The sequence below is a fragment of the Gallus gallus genome, chromosome 2 (assembly GCF_016699485.2).
Source record: "Gallus gallus isolate bGalGal1 chromosome 2, bGalGal1.mat.broiler.GRCg7b, whole genome shotgun sequence".
In the NCBI taxonomy this organism is placed as follows: domain Eukaryota; kingdom Metazoa; phylum Chordata; class Aves; order Galliformes; family Phasianidae; genus Gallus; species Gallus gallus.
The window spans coordinates 31902834-31923028 of record NC_052533.1 but is presented as its reverse complement, the minus strand read 5'-3'; the positions used below and the strand labels follow the sequence as shown (position 1 = coordinate 31923028).

General features: G+C 40.5%; 1 long non-coding RNA gene across 1 annotated transcript in view; it reads left to right on the top strand.

Annotated features, from left to right (window-relative positions):
- Positions 1 to 18337, top strand: part of LOC121109952 — a 40937-nt gene extending 22600 nt beyond the window's left edge. The window contains exons 3-4 of the long non-coding RNA XR_005857713.1: positions 12036 to 12077; positions 13505 to 18337. This is a non-coding gene — a long non-coding RNA (uncharacterized LOC121109952). The remainder of the gene's footprint in view (positions 1 to 12035; positions 12078 to 13504) is intronic.
- Positions 18338 to 20195: the final 1858 nt, after the last annotated feature.

Sequence of the window (20195 nt, the reverse complement as noted above, 5' to 3'; positions counted from 1 at the left end):
ATCAAAATAGACTGACTTTTCTTTTTCTAGGAAACTTTTCACAACCTGATAAAAGCCTGCTTTCTTAGCAAACAGATTATATGTCCGCCAGAGGTGTGAAACCTTAATAGAGAACTACCATATACCAGTGTGGAAGAGAAACAATCTGAGTTTCGAAGTGTCACCACATGCTTTCTAATGGTCTCAAAAAAAAAAAAAAAAAAAAAAAAATATATATATATATATATATATGTCAATATATATCAGTATCTAAGAAGAAAATTAAAAGGTAAAAGGGCAAAACAAAATTCCAAATGTAATGTCAAATATATTGACATGGGTTTTTACTTACCTTTTTTTTTTTTTTTTAATCCAGACAGAAAAATATGCAATTCACAAACTATGGGGTTGTTTCCAACTTAGGCTGAGTGAATCCTTCCAGGGAGCAGATGAACAGCTTCAGGTATGGCTGTGATGAGCGTGCACCCCATTAAAGGGCCAGAAGTGAGAGTTACATTAGTACATTTCCTGCATCTTGTATTATAAATGTTGAAAGGCTGGTGAATCGACTCAGCAAGTAAATTCTCTGTGCAAACATCCTGTTTTGTCACAGGCTGAAAGCATTCATAGGAAGCTGTCCCTGTGAAGGGAAGGCAGGAACCTCCAAAGGCATGAGCCTCTGCTCCAGCTGCCATCTGCTGCCTGAAGGGGATGGATAATGGAGGGGTGCCTAGAGATACAGCGGGATAGCACTGGGGAAACTTGGCATGGGTTTAGATTTGTTTCCTGACCACAGGTTTTCTTTTTACTCCTTCCTCTCCCTTCCAACCCTTCCTCAGCTGCAATCTCTGTGCTGCCCCAGGCACCTCCTGTAGGTGTTCAAGATCAGGTTGGATGGGCCCTGGGCAACCCGGTCTAGTACCAGATCTGGAGTTTGGTGGCCCTGCCTGTTGCAGGGGGGTTGGAACATGATGGTCCTTGGAATCCCTTCTAACCCAAGCCATTCTATGATTCTATGAATCTCTTGTCTAGTTAAAGGAGCTGTGGGTCCGAAAAGGCCTCTCTGGGCTGTGCAGGTTGGATGTGAATGGCACACTTGGAAAGCTGAAGGCCAGCTGCCCGTGCCTCCACCACTGCTGAGTTCTGTCCTAAACACTGCCCACATGGCTGGGTCACCTCCTGTCCTGCAGGCGTGTTCTACAAGGCTAGAGGGTGGCATTTTTGCACAGTGTGTGGGAATTGAGAAACACCAATTTGCTGTTGGTAGGAAGCCCAGCAGGCATGTCTTCTCCTCAGAGATGTCCAAAAGGAATCTGGGGGATAATGAATGTACGCCACTGTGGACCACACAGGTTGCTTTAATGGCAAACCCCATGCTAACTGTCTTTTTGCTGAGTGCCAAATTCCTTGGTACATGCACATTGTTCTGCCATGTTGAGGGAATTAAAATCACCTGCTACATTTGAGACTCACTGACCTGTGTGGGATGATGGTCCCCTGTAAAGGGTAGGTGGTTGCTGAGCTCTTTTCAGTTAGCTAAATATCAGTTTATGTGCAATTTTTCTCTTTATTAGTTTTAAGCCATGAGTTTACTTTTCAGAAGCTGTCTTATTCTGTCTTTTTAAATCTGTATTTCACCATGTTTTTGCCGTGATTGTGATTTCCTCTGTTGATGCACTGGGGAGAACAGCAGTAAGGAGTCAAACAAATGCAGAATGAACTATACTGAATGTAGAAGTGCTCATACTGGAGAGTTTAGGAGTGCAGCCAGACCCACTCAGCACTGCCTAAAAACAAATGGTAATAAGGTCTTCAGATTTAGAGCAGAATTGCAGCTCATCCCTTGAAAACTAAGCCTCAGAGAAGGCTTTGGGGAGTTCTGCTGACAGTGACATCCACTGTCTCCCTTACTTACCTCCGGTCTCTGCTTACACATGCTGTGAGATGCACAGCAGATGTGGAGCCAGGAGGGATTTTTAGTTTCTCCCTCTGCCAAATCCCTCTAGGGGCCATCTTCCCTGCTCACACACTTCCCTCAAGTCAGGGCAGTGAGGGGGACAAGCTGTAGCAGCACTGTCACAGAGGGGAGGCACCTGGCTGCTGGGCCAGGTCATGCCAGCGATGAGCTCTGAGCACATGAAACCTCTCTGTGTAAACTTCCCTGTAGGTTCTGGAGAGACATTACGTGTGTAACAGACATAAACCTCTCCTGGGTCTGATGTGATGTTTGTGAGGTGTAGATGGAGTGCACATGATGAGATGGCAGAGAACTGAGCACTGGGTGAGATAGAAGTTTTGAAGTAGAAAGGCATAAGCAACTCAAGCAGATTTACAGAGGCTGCACATGGGTCTGCATGAACTGTAGCAAAAAGCACACGGCAAAGAGCTGGGGGAGATTACCTCATTTGCAGTAGGTTACAAGGAGTGTGCATATGAAACCAAATGACAGCAGGGTTACTGCCTTGAGTATCGTAATAGGAAATGAATGAACCATCAAGCGTGGACAAAAGGTTTTCTTGTTTAGTTGGAGTGGCACACAGGAACACGATATGCCTCGGCTCTAGGAAGAGTGATACAATAATTCTTTCAGTGCTCTGCTAGTAGTTAAGTCCCCAGAAAGACAAAGCAGAACACAGGACCTGGATCAGTTGTTGTTTTCTACAGTGAGTGGCAGTCTGTTGGCTAAATACCCTGGTATATCACAAATAGGAAGACACCAGCAGCATGTGTAATCATTATCAGGGTAAGATACGTCAACAAGGTAAAAACATACGTATTTTTTTGATCATAACAAAAAGAGCACTGTTCCCTGGAAAGGCAGAGATCACATTCATTGGGAAAAGGTGGAGCCTATCATTTAAGGGTGGCAGAAACTCAGAAAGAGGAGCTGAGGAGCATGAATTTTCCACAGCTCGAGTCTGAAGACAAGCCCCTTCGGCTCTGTAGGGGAGGTGGGTTGGCTTTTGATCTCACAGGCATAAGCAAAACCCCAGGCGCTGGTCAAGGTACACAGAGAGCACATTCCCTCCCCTAGTATAAACCCAGTGGAAGAAATTAAATGTGTAAAAGGATCGTATTCTATTACTTCTGAGTGGAGACCTTACTGAAAGTAAATATTTTTTTGTGTGTGATGCATCAGCAGGGTTTTGGCACTCTCCTTAGGAGAAACACAGAACACCTTTGTTCAGACTTAGCACCTTCTGTGTGCAAAAGAAACTGTTTCCCCTGCCTACAGTCTGGGTTGTGCTTGGCACCTATGGCAGCTCACTGTGAAACACAACAGATTTGTGCAGGTCTACTGGTTCCTAGAGTCTACCCAGGTGATGGGTACTTCTGGGAGGAAAACATGAAAGGGATCAGAGGTTCCTAGCAACTTTGGAGTGCTGAATGAAAGCTAAAAAAAACACCACCAACGTCATGGAAATAGCACATGTGAGTGAGCAGGCAACAGAGTGCAACAAGAGATTGCAATAAGGCTGTCACCGTTACAAACACAGCTTCTGAATAGGCCTAAAGGTGTTACAGAAATCATGAATTATACAGGAAAATGCAGGTCTCAATTTGGCTACCCGAAAGAACAATCAAACATCGTAAGGGCAGGATACAGAAAAAAAAAAAATTGCTATAGCTCTTGTGGTAATTAAAGGGTTGGAGATCCCCTATCTCCGAAGCTTTCTGACAGGACAAACAAAATTAAGATGCCCCCATGCTGTTATGTTCCACAGCCACCCTCATGATATCAGAGCAAAGTAGGTAGGTTTTCTGGCAGAGTGGGCTGATATCATAGAGTCATAGAATCTTTTGAGTTAGAAGAGACAATGAAGGCCATCCAGTCCAAGCTCCTTGCAGTGAACAGGGACACCTACAGATAGATCAGGTTGCTCAGAGCCATGTTCAGCCTGACCTTGACTGTTTCCAAGGACGGGGCATCCACCACCTCTCTGGGCAACCTGAGAGTCCCACAACCCCAGTGCCTCACCACCCTTATTGTAAAGAATTTTTTCCTTATATCCAATCTAAATCTCCCCTCTTTTAGTTTGAAACCATTTCCCTTGTCCTGTCACAACAGATCCTGCTAAAGAATATGTCTCCTTCTTTCTTACAGCCCCTCTTTAGATACCGAGAGGCTGCACTCAGTTCTCCCCAGGGCCTTCTCTTCTCCAGGCTGAACAGTCCCAGCTCTCTCAGTCTGTCCTCATAGGGAAGGTGTTCCACCCCATGGATCATTTTTGTGGTCCTCCTCTGGATGTGCTCCAACAGGTCTGTGTCTCTTCTGTACTGAGGACTCCACATCTGGATGCAGTACTCCAGCCAAGTGAAGTCTCACCAGCACTGAGTAGAGGAGCAGGAACACATCCCTTGCCCTGCTGCCACACTGCTTTTGATGTAGCCCAGGATACAGTTGGCTTTCTGGGCTGCGAGGGCACACTGCTGACTTATGTCCAGCTGCCATCTACCAGAACCTCCAAGTCCTTTCCTACAGGGCTATGTTCCTTGCACCCCCCAGATTGTCTTGTTCTTCTGTCAATTTATTGCGTCTCCCAGAGGATAGACGATGCTCTGTTCTGCTCACTTTGTCCTGCCTGGGTGTGCTCACATGCCTTCCAGCAAGTGCTGCCCTATGACAGGTCCATTCTGTCCTGATTGATGGTCTCTGAGAGCTGAAAACTTTAGACCAACTTGAAATATGATGAAATAGCTGGGGGGAAAAAAAAAGTCAAGACTTAGCAGCACTTCCTATGGCTGCTTTATTGGAGATAAATGGAGTATCTCTTAGGGAAATACAGCAATCTGTGCAGGAGATTGGAGAGAATCGTTCTTTGCCCTATCTGTGAGATTACATAGTTGATGAAAGAGCTTTCTGCTCTTCATACAATGATGGTGTGCAGGTAATTCAGTGAACTACTTGTATACAAAAGGCTAGGGAAAGCCTAGGTAAGCATGTATTACTGCTCTTGAAAGCTCCCACAAGAAGGCTTATTAAAAAGGTTTGGAGGGATACTGCAGTTCCTGCGGACACAAGAACTGGGTGATTTTCAGGTGAGGTAAAAGGTAGCAACACCAGGAAACAACAGCAAGTAATAAGGAGATAGGGCCTGATAGATACAGAAAACTGGTCTTTTCACTGGATGCATTAGGATAAAAGAGCAGGCAATAGAGAAGGGAGTGCTAACTGAAGTAGGATCAGAAGAGTGTTCTCCAAAGCTGATTTTCAGCTTTTGTTTTCAGCTTCCTTTTAATTCAATCTTAACATCTTTTTATTCTCATTATTCACTGTGTGTCATATGAGTGGCCACACCTTGGGTTAGCTCTTGGCCAAGAACTGCAGCATGTATTTGAGTAACTCTTCTTTCTGGAAATCACCCCATTCTGATCCTTTAAATCTAGTACATGACTTTTTAAGCTTAGTACATAATTTCCAAGATGATTATCTTTTCCTTTTCCTTTTCCTTTTCCTTTTCCTTTTCCTTTTCCTTTTCCTTTTCCTTTTCCTTTTCCTTTTCCTTTTCCTTTTCCTTTTCCTTTTCCTTTTCCTTTTCCTTTTCCTTTTCCTTTTCCTTTTTTTCTTTTTCCTTTTCCTTTTCCTTTTCTTTTTCTTTTTCTTTTTCTTTTTCTTTTTCTTTTTCTTTTTCTTTTTCTTTTTCTTTTTCTTTTTCTTTTTCTTTTTCTTTTTCTTTTTCTTTTTCTTTTTCTTTTTCTTTTTCTTTTTCTTTTTCTTTTTCTTTTTCTTTTTCTTTTTCTTTTTCTTTTTCTTTTTCTTTTTCTTTTTCTTTCTCTCTTTCTTTCTCTCTCTCTCTTTCTTTTTCTCTCTTTCTCTCTTTCTTCCTCTCTTTCTTTCTCTCTTTCTTCCTCTCTTTCTCTCTTTCTCTTTCTTTTTTTTTACAGAATGCCCAGGGAATGACCCATTTTTTTTTTTTAATGATATCTGATACATCCCTGTTTTTAATTTCATTCATCTAACATCAGCTTCATGCATTTGTTCAAGACATAGTTCTAAAGAGTGGAGTTGTGTCCTGTGGTTACTAGGAACAAACACTTGAGTGAAGTAAGAAATAACTGTGATAATACAATGGAAATAAGAACAAAATAAAGACGCTGAGCTGTAAAAACCAGTAAAGCGTTTTATATACTCAAGGTGATCATTAGCAACACTTAGTAAAAGTTTCATGACAAACTAATTCATAATGCTAAGTTTCTGGCAAAAGTTTTTCACTCTGAGGAATATGCAAAGTCACTCTGAAGCTAGAAGCTAATATATAAACCAGCAGACATAGGATCCTTCAAGGGTCTTGAAGACTAATGTTTTATATGACAATTTTGTGATTCTGGAAATGCCATTGCCAAATGTCTTGATGTTTTCATCTGGACTGAAACAACAAAAAGGCTAATTCTATGCTTTTACACTGGAGAATCTGGGGTATTTCACAAGAAGACCGGTTTCACAATTGCTTACAAATTTTCCAATAGGCAAAGCATATGGCATAGATTATTATACACAACAAAGCCTTCATATGGATATACCACTGTTGAACTCAAATTAACTTTCTTTTCTTAAAAGGAATCTGCAATTCAAGCTGAATCATGGGAAGGAATCCTGTAATTTTTCTGACCACTAAAAAGCTCTTGATTTCTTGTTGTGTAATTCTAGTGAACTAAAACATTTTGATATAAATCATTTTCAATATTCCAGATGTTAAAAATACTTCTCTTCAACATGATTTCAGGAGAGCCTGCCAAGATTCTATGATAGATTTCTTCCTAGAGAATTTTGGGTTACTTTTCAAGTTTCAGTGGGGAATGTCTTCTGGAAACCTGTGACCTGATGGTGGAAAACAAGGTGTGTGTCTTTTCTTAGGAGACTTGGCTTCCTCTCCATACTTGTTAATGCATGAAGATAGAGACATAGCTAACTACTCATTTTGAAAATCACTAGTAGTGACCAGCTATATCTTTAAAAAGTAGGTGCTATTTTTTCTTTATAGGAAGTTGGAAAAGGACAAAGGTTCACTCCTGGAAAAGGGAACAGAGTTTGAAACAGAAGCTTTTGATGGCTGCTGTTGCCAGCCTTTATAAACTCCACAGAATTAATGGGATCTTTGCCATTACATTCATTACATATTGATGAAAGCGGAGTCATACTCTGGTAGATTTGAGATCAGATTCGGAATGGTGTATAAACGCTTCCAGAGGGTTAATTCAAACTGTGGGCTTCTACTGCAGGGAAGAAGGCAGTGGTGTGCAAATGTTTATGGGCAGATGCAAATCTCACACTGTATAGTTCACAGGGCCATTACCAGGATGCTATGGCTTTTCTTTCTAGAGTCTTAAGAAACATCTTTCTTCCTTCTTTCCCTGTATGAATCTTTAAATAAGTCTTCAACACTTATTTTTCTATGAGTTTATAAAGATACAGCACTTACAGTACTATAGGTCAATATTAAAGATATTCTTGCAATTCTGCAGAAGTTTCTATTCTTACTCAATGCTGTTTTTAGAAGCTGACAGAAATTATTCAGTATTGTTTTAAGCTATTCTATAAGGCTTAAGCTATTTTCCACAACATCCTTTTTAGCATTTGAAGTGCTCCCTGTGCACCTTCTTCCAGACCACTGGTGGACTGTGACCCAGTCAGGCAGTAATGAAGTGTGACAAGATCCCTGTTTCCTGCCCTGGACATTTCAAAATGAAGATTCAACAACTGACTGAATCAAATAAACCGTTTAGAAGGACGGCCACTTATTTTCAGCTTATAGGCTAGAGTTACTTGTTTTCGTATTTCTAAAAATATATATTTTCCTTCTATTGGAATTATTAATTTAAAGTTTCTCATGAAAGTGCTCTCGATGTTTAAACAGAATTGGCTCTGGTTGCATTTATATTCATTTGGCGTTTGTTTTCTACCAACCGCATTTTACTCCCAGCATAACCGATGGCGAGTGAATTAAGTTCACATGCTCAGCCATTTGCATCGGAAGTGATATATTTCATAGGGGACGAGACATCAATAGATCAGGTTTCCTCAAGCCATTTAACAGAGCCCAGGCACAGAGGCAATTAAATAGAACATATACAGATCTGACTACACACTTCTCTGCTAGGAACAGAACACACATGCTATTATGCTATGTCAGTCACCAAGGTGCTGACAAAAATTACAATCAACAATGCAATAATGTATCAAACATGCTTTATGTGGGGTTGGATACTGTTTATTAACAAGCAGTGGAGTAGCAGGGTCATACATAGTAAGAGAAGGAATACATTTATACTCTGTTCCCAGCTAATAAATTTTATAGAGGCTTTAATATTTTTAGGTATGTTGCTGAAGGGAAGTGTTATGAGACCTAAAGAGAAAGATTTAAAGTGCTCTAAAATGCTATAATCCTGTTTATTGGAACTTTGTTTTAGCACATTGCTCTTTCTGAGAGTCAGGCTTGCGATTGTACCTCCCTGAATTAGACTCATCTCTCTGATCAGGAAAAACAGGTGTTTAATTAGGACTAGGAGAGATTAATCAATCCAACTCACATTCCAGATACCATATAGCAAATTCTTTTAGTATTTGTCAGAAAATACAGTCAAATGAAAGACGAAAAATCAAGAAAAATGCAATAGTTGTGTGATGTTGAATTAAAATATTTGGTGACTGTTAGAATTAAAAGTTAAATTCCTCAGTTCATCACTAGACACCGTTGTATCCCAGCTCCTGGACCTGGCCCAGGAGCTTCACCTCTGTGAAGGTGGGGCATCTCGGCGATTCCTACTCCACTGTTACGAAGGCCACCAGGGAGGCCAGGTCAGCCGGTCCCACTCCTGCCCCCCTGGGATTCCTCTGGTTGTGATGGGCAGTCGGATGCTTCCAGTGATCCTGGCCATCCAGACACGCACATATTACTCTTTCCTCTTAGCCCGAAAGAAAGCGCCCTTGAGGTTTATCTAGGACAGAAAATGTCTTTGGGTCAGGACTCACTTGGCAAATATTGTGAGTTTGCAGGATATTGCTATTATTTCAAATCTCCAGTTATTAAAACAGTCCAATGCCATTTAGATTTAGGGTTGATTTCTTTTTCTTTTTTTTCACTTATGAGTAATTTTATTTGCACGTTGGTGACAACCATGTTATTGCTTCTCTCTGTTAATTGCTCTTCATAGGTACTTGAATGGCCATTTCATTTTCTATTCATTGTGTGTTCTGCTGCTTTGGTTCAAAAAAACACAAACAATTTTTTTTTTTTTTAAATTCCAATGAAATTAGGTTTTCAAGCTGAGTTTGAAATGCTCTCCTGAAATCCCTCTGTTGAATTTTATTTTCTGTAAACCTGTTTTTGAGTGAAATTTAAATGTGTGCTATTTTAAATTGTGCTTTGCAAGATATGCCTATAAAGGCATATCTTTCAAGTTAAGAAGATTCTCTTCTACTGTTCTAAGATTCTACGATAACTACTATTTCTGTTCAGCCATATGTTTGGCTTTTAAAGGTGCTGTGTTGCTCATCTTTCTGTGAATGACTGGACCTACCAATACATTGCCTTTATTTCTTTAATACTGTAGTTTTAAAATGAAACCCATTTATCCCTTTGGCTTTGGAAATAGAGAAATTTGGGCTACAGAACCAGAAATTTTTGTTTCTGGCTGACAGTTGTTGGGCTTGTGGGCAATAACGCCTTATTCTGAAATCTATACCACTAGGAGGTTGATTACCTGTCATCCAAGTAGGACTCCTATAACTGTGCAGTGATACTGTGCAAAAACATTGCATGTCTGTATGCAAAAGAAATAGTGACATTTTACTTGTCTTTACTTTTTTTGATTTTACTTTTCAAATTCGGATCCATGTGATGTCCATGTGATCAGAGGCACATAAGTAAATACTTTAGATAGCTATGTCTGCTATTTCTGGCTTTTGTAACATTTCAAATACAAAACGTATGTCTGTCCGCCTGTACATCATATGTGTCTGTACCAGTGGGCTATGTCAGCATGTGTTGCACACCATAGCTACACTGAAAGCATATTAAAGTTGCAAATTCAAACACTCTGAGGTTTGGAAGTGCCTGAACAGAGCACACTTTGCTAATGGCTTTCTCAGGTACTTGCTGACAGCAGAGGAATGTAGAGGCCAGAACTCTGGATCCATTTCAGCTGGCTCCATCCTCCCAATCCCTCCTGCTCTGATGCACAGCACTCCCCTCCCTGTCTCTCTTCCCTGCTACTCCTCACATCATTCCCTCTCGTCTTCTGCCCCTTGCTTCCTGCTCCTAATGCAGCTCCAAGGTTAGGTGGACATCAGCTTCTCTGAGAAAGGATTTTTGGAGGTTTTTAGTGCTGCAGTCTAATATCTTTTCAATTGCTGTCTTTGCAGGATGGCTGAATAGTTGTGGGTAAAACTTGTCTGAACATAAATCTGAATGTGAATCTGGCACAGAGAATTTCAGCTTAATTGGCTCTCTTTCGTTGAGGCTATTAGACAGTGAAAAGGAGTCTTGTAGGAGGAATTATTTGATGCCCATAATAATAGTCTTTCTCTCCTTCAACCAATATCAAAATGGATTTGTTCCATCTTCAGAAATTCTTCCATGGTTTATGTGCCTGCAGTTGGGTGAGGATTCAATCACAAACAGAAGTGCCTTGGAATTAAAAGTACTTAAATGTATTTTACATTCTCCTTATGTGAATATTTGTAGCCAATCTCATGCTAGATACAGCATCAGAATTTGAGGCTCCCCAAAACAGAATGCATCACCCATTAAAGTAAAACGCCCAGATGAAGGGAAAAGGCTGATTCACAGGCAACAAAAAGGATAAAAATATGTTAATGCTGTACAGATATAAAAAGGTTATATATGGTATGCAATAGGTCATGATCTTCTCTGTCTTTTGGATTTGTTGATCTCTAGTTGTCTCATGCCTAACATTTTTGATGTTTCCATCCATAAGAGCATAAAGCCTATCATTCCAGTGTGGGCTTTGGTAGCAGTATTTTTCTAAGCACTATTTGGTTAGGTGCATGAGCAGATTATCCTGCGGATTTGTCAGGATTTATGGTGTCAACATTTTATGTGTTTTCTTTGACAGAGCCAATAGCATGGGCAGGCTCCAGAAATAAACCAGTTTTCACATTTTAGTAGGCACGCATTAAAAGGTATGGTTCATCCGTCTGCAGAGAGTTCACCCATATCTTACCATTCATTGACTCTGACAGCTCACATATATTTACTAGGTGGCTCACAGTGCTGCAGTTCCCATGGCTTGTAGGCAGTAGAACTCTGCTGGTTTTATTTAGCCTTAAAAGTTATTGCTTGCCAAATTCAGGGTGGCCCCTTTTTGCCCTCTGAGAGAGGAAAATGCTGTGAGAAGTTATCTCCTGCTGTGGTACTGAGAAGGGTCTTATAAGGATGGGCACAAGGTGAACCTGGGGTGCAGGCAGCGGGCTACCAGTAGATGGGAAATAAGGGGCTGCAATGGGATGGCCTGAATTTCCAGAAATGTCAGGGAAGAGGCTGGTTTTTGATTAATCCTTCTATGATTTAATGGCATTTACCAAGCAGGCTAAATAACCAGAAGGACAGCAACAATTTTCTGCTTCTTAACGAAGACATAAATTTTAGCATGCAGCCTCAATCCTTTTCCTATTCCCTAAAATAAATATTCTAGTTAGGAAGGCAAAAGCAAAACCCAGTCTGGAGAAATTGTTGAGGCTCTCTGTCTCTTGAACACTCCCTTTCCTTTGAGTCTGCTGACAGCTGATGGACTGTTTTGCCTTGGCACAATTTGTGATGCTGGAATTGACAGCCCACTCTGCCTATGGTGTTCCCTGGTGGCACAAAGAATAACACATTTTACTGCCAGTACAAGACAGTGTGCCCAAAAGGCCTGCTGAGAAGTCCTAGGACAGGCCTGCTTTCCTCAGCTCTGAATTCTTGGGTTTCTTCTGCCTTGAAATGCTCAAAATGAATATGTAGATAGAGCTGAGACACAAATGGAGAGGATATCTGTGTTGAATGATGTTTACTTAGGGGTACTTATAACCGTATTTCTTATTTGTTTATTTGCAGTATAAAACTCAGTGAATCCAACAAGCGTGAGCTCTTCTGGAGGTGAGTGGTGCATGAAGGCCCAGGAAGCCTTTATCTGCTCCCCAAAATGCTCACTTGCAGCCCAGAAGGCCAGAAGGCCAGCAGTATCCCAGGCTGCACCAAAGGAAGGGTGGCCAGCAGGGTGAGGGAGGTGGTTTTCCCCCTCTGCTCTGCCCTTGTGAGGCCCCACCTGGAGTACTGCACCCAGGCTTGGGGCTCCCAGCACAAGAAAGATGTAGAGCTCTTGGATCAGGTCCAGAGAATGGCCACAAAGATGGTCAGAGGGCTGGAACACCTCTCTTATGAAAACAGGCTGAAGGAGCCACGCTTGTTTAGTCTGGAGGAGGTTCCAGGGAGACTTCATTGTGGCCTTCCAGTACTGGCAGGGAGCTTACAAGCAGGAGATGGACTGACTTTTTACAGTCTAACAGTGACAGGACAAGGGGGAATGGCTTAAAGTTAAGAGGGGAAATTTAGCTTTGATGTTAGGAAGGAATTCTTTACTCAGAGCATGGTGGTGCAATGGTACAGGCTGCCCAGAGAAGTTATGAATGCCCCATCCCTGGAGGTGTTCAAGACCAGGTTGGATGGGGCCCTGGGCAGCCTGATCTGGTGAGCGGCAGCCTTGTCCATAGCTGGGGAGTTAGAATTAGATGACCTTTAAGGTCCTTTCCAACCCAAGCCATTCTATGATATGATTCTATGCAAGTGTACTAGCATGACTGTTCTACGGAAGAAAAAGCTCTCTGTTGCACTCTCTAAGACTTTACTCAGCTGAAGTGCAACCCTTGGGTGGCTGGTGGTATTTTGTAGCTCTCCCACTTCACACCCATATCCTTGCCCCTGGCTGCCCTCTGTGTGACCAAAGTGGGCTGAGAAGCTGAAGTGGATGCTCCCACTCATCCTTGCTTTAGCTGAACATGGTGCTGGCACAGTGGGTGTTTCAGAAACTACAAGCAAGAGGAGGTGAAGAAAGCATTAGGGGACAGGCTTTGGTTATCAGAAATTTTGCTGGCAAGATGTGGTCATGCAGGCAGAACAAAAGTGGAAGTATTGCATGCAGTTGAAATTTTTAACAGGCACAGTTTGGCTATATCCAGTTTATCATCTTCCCTTGCATTTATTAGGAGAATATTATGGTTTAGGAAACATATGAACAGGGGCACGGGCAGCCTTCAGTCCCAACACAAGATGTATGCTGGTCAATGCAGGACCCCTGGCTGCCATCCACAAGCAGGGCTGCTGCCTGGTGGCTTCCCTTTTGTTTCATTGCTACAGCTACAACTTTATGTTTATTGGTGTAAGTTTCAAGCTGTTAAAAGAGATTCTTTCATAAAATATCCAAATCCTGGATTAAGCTGCTTGCTGCTGAATTTGAATGACTGTGATTGTTTTCACCTCAGTTTGTGCTATTAAGTTAAGCAATAATTAACGTTTCCCTTGTTTAGGTTTCCTCCAGATGCCTGCTGTTAAATTAAGCAGCCTTCCAGATGGAGCAGGAGATCTTAACCAGTGCTGTGGCCACGCTCTCTCATGCAAGGACCCCGTGTAGCCCTCCTTTCTAGTTTTCCTCTACAGGGACAAAGAAGTTACTGGTAAAGCTGTAATATCAAGTGACTGATGGTGACACAGAGATGCCAATAAGCATTTAGCTTTCTCTTTTGTTAACATTTGTTAGCAGTAATTAACCTGTAAATAAGTAAGGACTGCGAAGCTAGGGCTGACCAAAGTGCCCTGTGGCAAATGAGAGCAATAGTGGACACCTTTTTTCCCCGTGCTCGGTTACAAATCTGTTTAGATGTTTGATGGAGACAGAAGGTCAGGACTCCTTCCGATCTAAACCTCCCTCCCAGACACCTACTGGAAATCCCCTCCACCTCCATGTTTTGGCATGTTTTGGGAAGATAATCTGTAAATAAGATAGGCAAAATCTGACTTCCCGTTCTATGAAAAAATGTTTCTCTTTTCTTTTTGCAAAGAACTGAGGAGTGAGGTTCATTTAGTAAATTCCTTTATCTTGTCTCTCTGGGGAAGATACTACTAAGTATCAAAGATGCCTTGGCAAGATCCTTCTTTCTAATCTGTTTTATTCCTTCTTTGTTTCTTCTTCTTTTTAATATGTTCTTTTCCTTTAAAAAAAAACCAAGACTGATGATTTGGATAAATGGTTCCTTTTTTTAACCACTCTGACTCTTCTAAAAGCAGCAGTGGACATCTTGAACAAACAGTGAACTTTTAGGAAAAGGTATCCCAACTGCTAAAAGGGAACTGAAGATACCCTCCTCATTTAGTGATGCTAAAGTTGATGATACCTACTGTATCTTTTTCCTAAGGAGATAACTCACTTGAACAGCATTTTGTATTCCTTATTCTTCCTTAAAAACACAAAGATCACTCTGGAGTCTTGTTACTTCTCCTGTCATACCACAATGAATGTTCTCTCTACTGAAGCCTTTCCCTGAAATTCTCAATCCTGCAATGAATCTGGCATGTGACAAGGCACAGAAACCCTCCTGTCAGCTTTAAGACAAGGCAGATGGGACTCCTTACAACCAAGCGAAGGAGAACCCACTCAGCCACATGTGCTTGTTGAACTTGACAGCTCCATGTCAGCAGACTCTGGATGCTGGGAGAAGAAATTTCTTTGTGGTGCCTGCAAATTTTCCAAATTAATTCCCTGCAAAGCATGAGAAAGCACAAACCTGACCACTTTTAGGAAAGGCTGTTGCAAAATATTACTTCTTCATGCAATTTTTTTTTCAGATGATTGATTTTATATCTCAGGTGAGGGGCCGTAAAAAAAGTGTGGAACTTTCTCTTCCTTACTGAAATATCGAATGTGTGATGAAATCTTATGAGTATGGAGACATCCTGGAGATGGGCATCAAATAGATAAAACTAAGGAAGCGATTGTGGCCTGAAAATAGAAGAGTAACTCAACAAAACATATTATTAGGGTTTCTATATATGTATCTAACATCTAAGGGAAAGAGAAAAGTCTTGACATCTGCACAAGCTTAAAGATAAACGTCATTTTTAATCAGATAAAAATCCATGTCTTTTGTCAAATCATGCCAATAAAATGAGAGTAATACAAGTCCTATTGTCAAATATGCAGTGTATTTCTAAATGTGTTGCAAGTACAACACTGATAATAATGAATAGATAGAATACAGCATCTGTACAATGTTAGGGCTGGTATGGCAATTGCTGGAAGTAGGTTATTACATGTGGAGAAGAAAAAGTCTCCAGTGAAAGATTTTCAATTTTTTTTCAGGAAGAAAAGTAAGAGGAATTATAGCTTTATTTGGGTTTACTCTCAAATGCTTTGAGCGAAAAAAGAGTTTAGTTTTTTGTTTTTAATCATGCATCTTTTTTTTCCTGTTCAGTAACACATTGATCAGAAGCTAGATTCGTATGGAGAGAAGCATCTTGTGAACTACAGCCCATATTCATAATTTTAAGAGCAATCTCACTGCTGCTGCCTTGTGCTGCTCCTGCAGGATTACCATATCGCATCAGCTGCTATTGCACACCAGTGAGTTACAGCTCTTTGGCGCACTGACCTTAACTTCAGGACGTTTACAGAAGCAAGTCTGGATTGTCAAACTCTACAAGAGGCATTACTGGTATAATCTACACTGTAACTGGTATTCAGCATTTTATTTGAGTGTAGAATGATGTATTTTGATCACTCGAAACGAAATCATTTTTGCAATTCAGTGGTTGAACTGTTAAAACAATGTTTCTATTAGCACAGAGAAAAGCCATCTCTTCCTTACAATACAGACTTAAGAAAATCTTAAAAGAACACTTAAAAACGTGTTCTTTAGATTTTGCAGACCGACCCTAAAACTTTCCATCACAGGTTTGGAGTTTAAAGGGGGATATTTATGGTTTGATCTGAGAATAGACAACTACTCACATTGTCCTCCAGCCACCACAGTGCCATTTCTACACAGACACATAGATGCTCATGGCATGTAGGAGGTGCTCTGGGCTGAAGGGTGCTATAAATTCATGCCCCAGTGCACAACCAGAATATGGAAACAACAGTCCCTTTAGGGTAGCCTACAAGGAACCACATCAGTTTTTCAGTGGTTAATAACAATAGTGGTTAACTGAGGTGGTACATTGTACATAATCGTGAATAGTGAAAAGATATTTTGTAAGGAAGAGCCCCTGAACTTTGATGGTGGCATCATTTTTTTTCTGCAGTTTTTGTATTTGAAAGGCAGGGCTGCTGGAACGCTGATGCCAGTCACACAATTTACTGGCTGTGGTTTACATGCACATAATTCTTCCTTCTTTATTTTGCAGAAACAGTCAAGCTTCAAAGCTGTGGAATGTGTGGGAATTAGCTTTTAGTTTCCTAAATTCACTTGAATCATCTTTTAGCTTCCTAATTATTCTCTTAGTCATGACTTAGAAAGAAACCATACAAATATGAAGGGCTTTGTTTGGTTCCAATGCTGAGTTGGGCTAGTAGTACCATGAAAAACTAAGAAATGCTGAGGCTGTCTTTCTACCTTGAATTCCACAGGAACTGTAGATGCTTCGTAGTGACACGGGCTTTGATTTGAAATTACGTTACATAAAGCAGAAGGGAAAAACTGAGTCTATCTCACAGCTACAGCTGCTGTAATTCTATGATGGAAAGATCTAGAAGTAGAGAAAAAGACTGCCAAAAGCCCAGGTGCTAAAGCCCCCTTTAATTCATGTCTTAATATCTTCTGCCAAGACTCTCCTGGAAAGCAACAAAAGCTTGCTATGGTGATCCCAAATGAGATGCACGATAAAAAAAAACCTGCTTAAATATAGCAGTAAGAAAACAGACGGAAATCTCAAATGGGTTGTTACTCTTACAGTGTTGCAAGAGCTTTAATATTCACTGAAAGTTGCTGTCTCCAGCTGTCATTCAGGACTTTCATTTCCATTCAGGAGAAAAGGATGAAAATCGAGCAATTTCAAAAATACGAATGCTATTCTGGGTTATGGAGATGTGTGAGTGACAATGCACTCAAAAGGTCAGCCAAGAGGATGGTCCAGGTCCTGAAAATGAATGAGCCACAAACCTCTCTGGAAGTTCATACTCTTCTAATTGTTCCAAATTACAGCTTCAAAGCTGGGGCATTTATGCATCTAATTTCAAGCCTACTTGCTTGAAAAACTTCTGTTTTCCAGAAGTTCTGCTGACTAAGTTTGGCCAATATGCAAGATGATATTTTGCTACAGTCATGGTTTTGTCTTTGTGTACAGCATCTGTGTGTTTTGTTCACTCATTTACTATAGTTGTTGCAAACTCTCTCTGCTCTGGAACATCCAAGACTTCCTTGGCAGTAGTTTTTTCAGAAGTTTAACAGATTTCAAAATCTCATGGCATTTTGCATTGAAGCTGCTACCAACTACCAGAATTAAAAAGAAAGTTTATTGTTTGAGGATTAAGCTGGGATGATGATAATAATTAGATTTACAGTTTCTGAAAACTTATATGTGAACAAGGAGATAAACAGATAATTAGTGCTAACTTTATAAATCAAAGGCTAGAGTGCCATATTATATGACGTTGAAGAGTTGGCATCTAAAACTACCTCCACCTGAAGGATGATATGTCAATAACTGATAGTTGGCAGCACCCAGGGAGACACTTCAATACCTGAAATCCTTTCCAAGACAGTGCTGAATGCTGGGATAAAAGATGAAACCTTCTGGCTACACATAGCTAAGAAGAGCCTTGGTGCTTGGTTGTGGCTGGAAATATGAAGGACAGTGTCCCCACTGATATGTGCTGCCCCTGGAAGCCCACTGTAAGTGTTTGGGGCAGTTCTCTGTAGTACAAAAATGCATACTTCCTTTACTTAGGCTGTGCCTCTTCCTCCCTCCAGTTCCCCTGCATAGAAAAGCAATAGTTTTGCTAAAAATGACAGCAGAAGACGTATTTGATTATTGTATTTAGCAGTACACATTTCCAGTTATACACTGTGTGCTGGAGCCTTGGACACGCTGTGAGTAGGGTTTTTGCTGGTTTGTGATCCCACTCTTATTTTCTGTTGGCACATATCAATGCAAAAGTACAGGTTCACAGATTTTTCTGTCTTAGTGTGGATCCAAATCAAATGCTCTCAGTGTAAAATTGTTGTTTGTGTTTGTGTGGGAGGGGGCACAAAACTAAGCTGGCCTATCAGCATTAGGAGTAATGTCCTTTTAGTTTCTACAGAGCTCGTTTTCACCCAGATATTCTTTGGGGTATTGTATGTATTGGCTTATAAATGAGATGTATCTGCACATGTTACTGTTTTACTAAATGAACTTGAGCAAACCCATGAGATCCTCCACAGTCTCTGTTTCTTTTCTATTGATAGATATTTTCTTTTATTTCTTTACTATGAGGGGCTGCAAAGAGAGAAATTACTTTACAAATTGTGAATCACTGTATTGACGGAGGCTACAAATACTGCTGATAACCTCTATATGCAGCAACATGTAGTACAGGTAATTTACATTCATTGTATGTATTACTAACCCCTTCAGTAAAGATGTATATAGACAAGCAAGTTGTAGTACATCAGACTAAATCCCACGCCACTTCACCAAGCAAAACTGTCATCCTTTCAGAGGAATGGAAATGTTATCAGTGTAAAGTGATTACATTAATCCTGCTTATTTCAAAGATAAAGCAGAAATGGAACTGTGAGTTTAAATTGTTCTGAAACTTCAGGTGCCTTTGGAACCAAAGTTGTAACCTAATTTATACTATGCAGTCAACCACTGCCTTGAGAACGGATTGAAAGGAAATGCCAGATACATTTCCGCCTCTCCCCATGCACACAACATGGGCATTGTACATCTCAGGACGGAACAGGAAACTTGCAAGCCTTTTTTGTTTGTTTATGCGAAAAAATCTTGTTCAATACATTTTTTCCCCCTTTTTGCATTTTGCTTTTGGAACTCCTTACTATTTACATTGTCATTCTGAGTATGATATTCCAGAAGAATGATATCATTATTTACACTTTGCCCTCAGAAATCTGTTTAACATAATTGTGACTTTTTTCAGTTTAAGATAAACATTACCATTTGATGAAAGCTCAGTCCTTTACCTCCTCCCTTGGTAGCTGTTTGTTAAGGTCTGCTATGGAGCAGCAGTCAAATTAAGAAAGTGGTGTTATTTCAACAAAGCCAGAGACCTTCTTTTGCTTGTAAATATTAGTATATCCTGCAAGCACTGCTGAGTGCTGCCAGCCATCCTGTCACTTAAACAGAGTCAAGACTGATGGAGGCCAAGTTTCTGTCAAGATCTGAAACTCAATGCATTAGCTCAGGAGCTCAGTGTAGACATGCATACATTTTTATTTTCACATCAACTCTTTTTATGTCAACAAACTTTATGGGCACTGGTTTCTGTCACTCTACAAAATAATTAACCCTGAAAGAAACATTTTATTTAATGTTTTAAGAAGTCGGGATTTGGTAACAGAGTAAAAAAAGCCAGATCACGAGCTGACATCATGTAAAACAGCCAAGTGGCAGGACATTTAATAGATGGGTGGCCCAGAAGGCTGCAGAATATATATGTACATAACACCTAAATTAGGGCTATCGTGAAGATTCAGATGTGTTACAGACACACTCTCCCTTCAGATAAAACAGTTAGGATGAAATTGTGAACAAATATGGAGTAACAATAAGCACGTGATGGTTTACAAGTGAGTTACTGAGTATATACACTCAGCTGGTAATGTAAATGGTGGCTCATTAATATGCTACCAAGAACTGGCACATTTAGTTCACTGTCTGTGATCAGAGTTAAGCATGTTTCTTCTGTTGCATATAGCAGTTAAAAATATATGACATATATTAGGACTCATTCCCTGTTCTTAGGTTATATTGGTTTCAGGTATGTTCAGATCATGTAAAACTTTATCTCTTCATATTCTACTGCGCTATCAATCATCACTGTAAGTCTCACTATTCCCTTGGTCATCTTCTTCATTTGCTCTTGTCTTTGTACTTCTCACTACATCCAAAAAACTTCTTTTTCTCCCAGCTACTGAACATCTCATTTCATCTTTTTGAACTCTAAGGCCTTTCAAGGTGACTGCTTATCTTTTTCATCAGCATTCTTTGCCAAGTCAATAT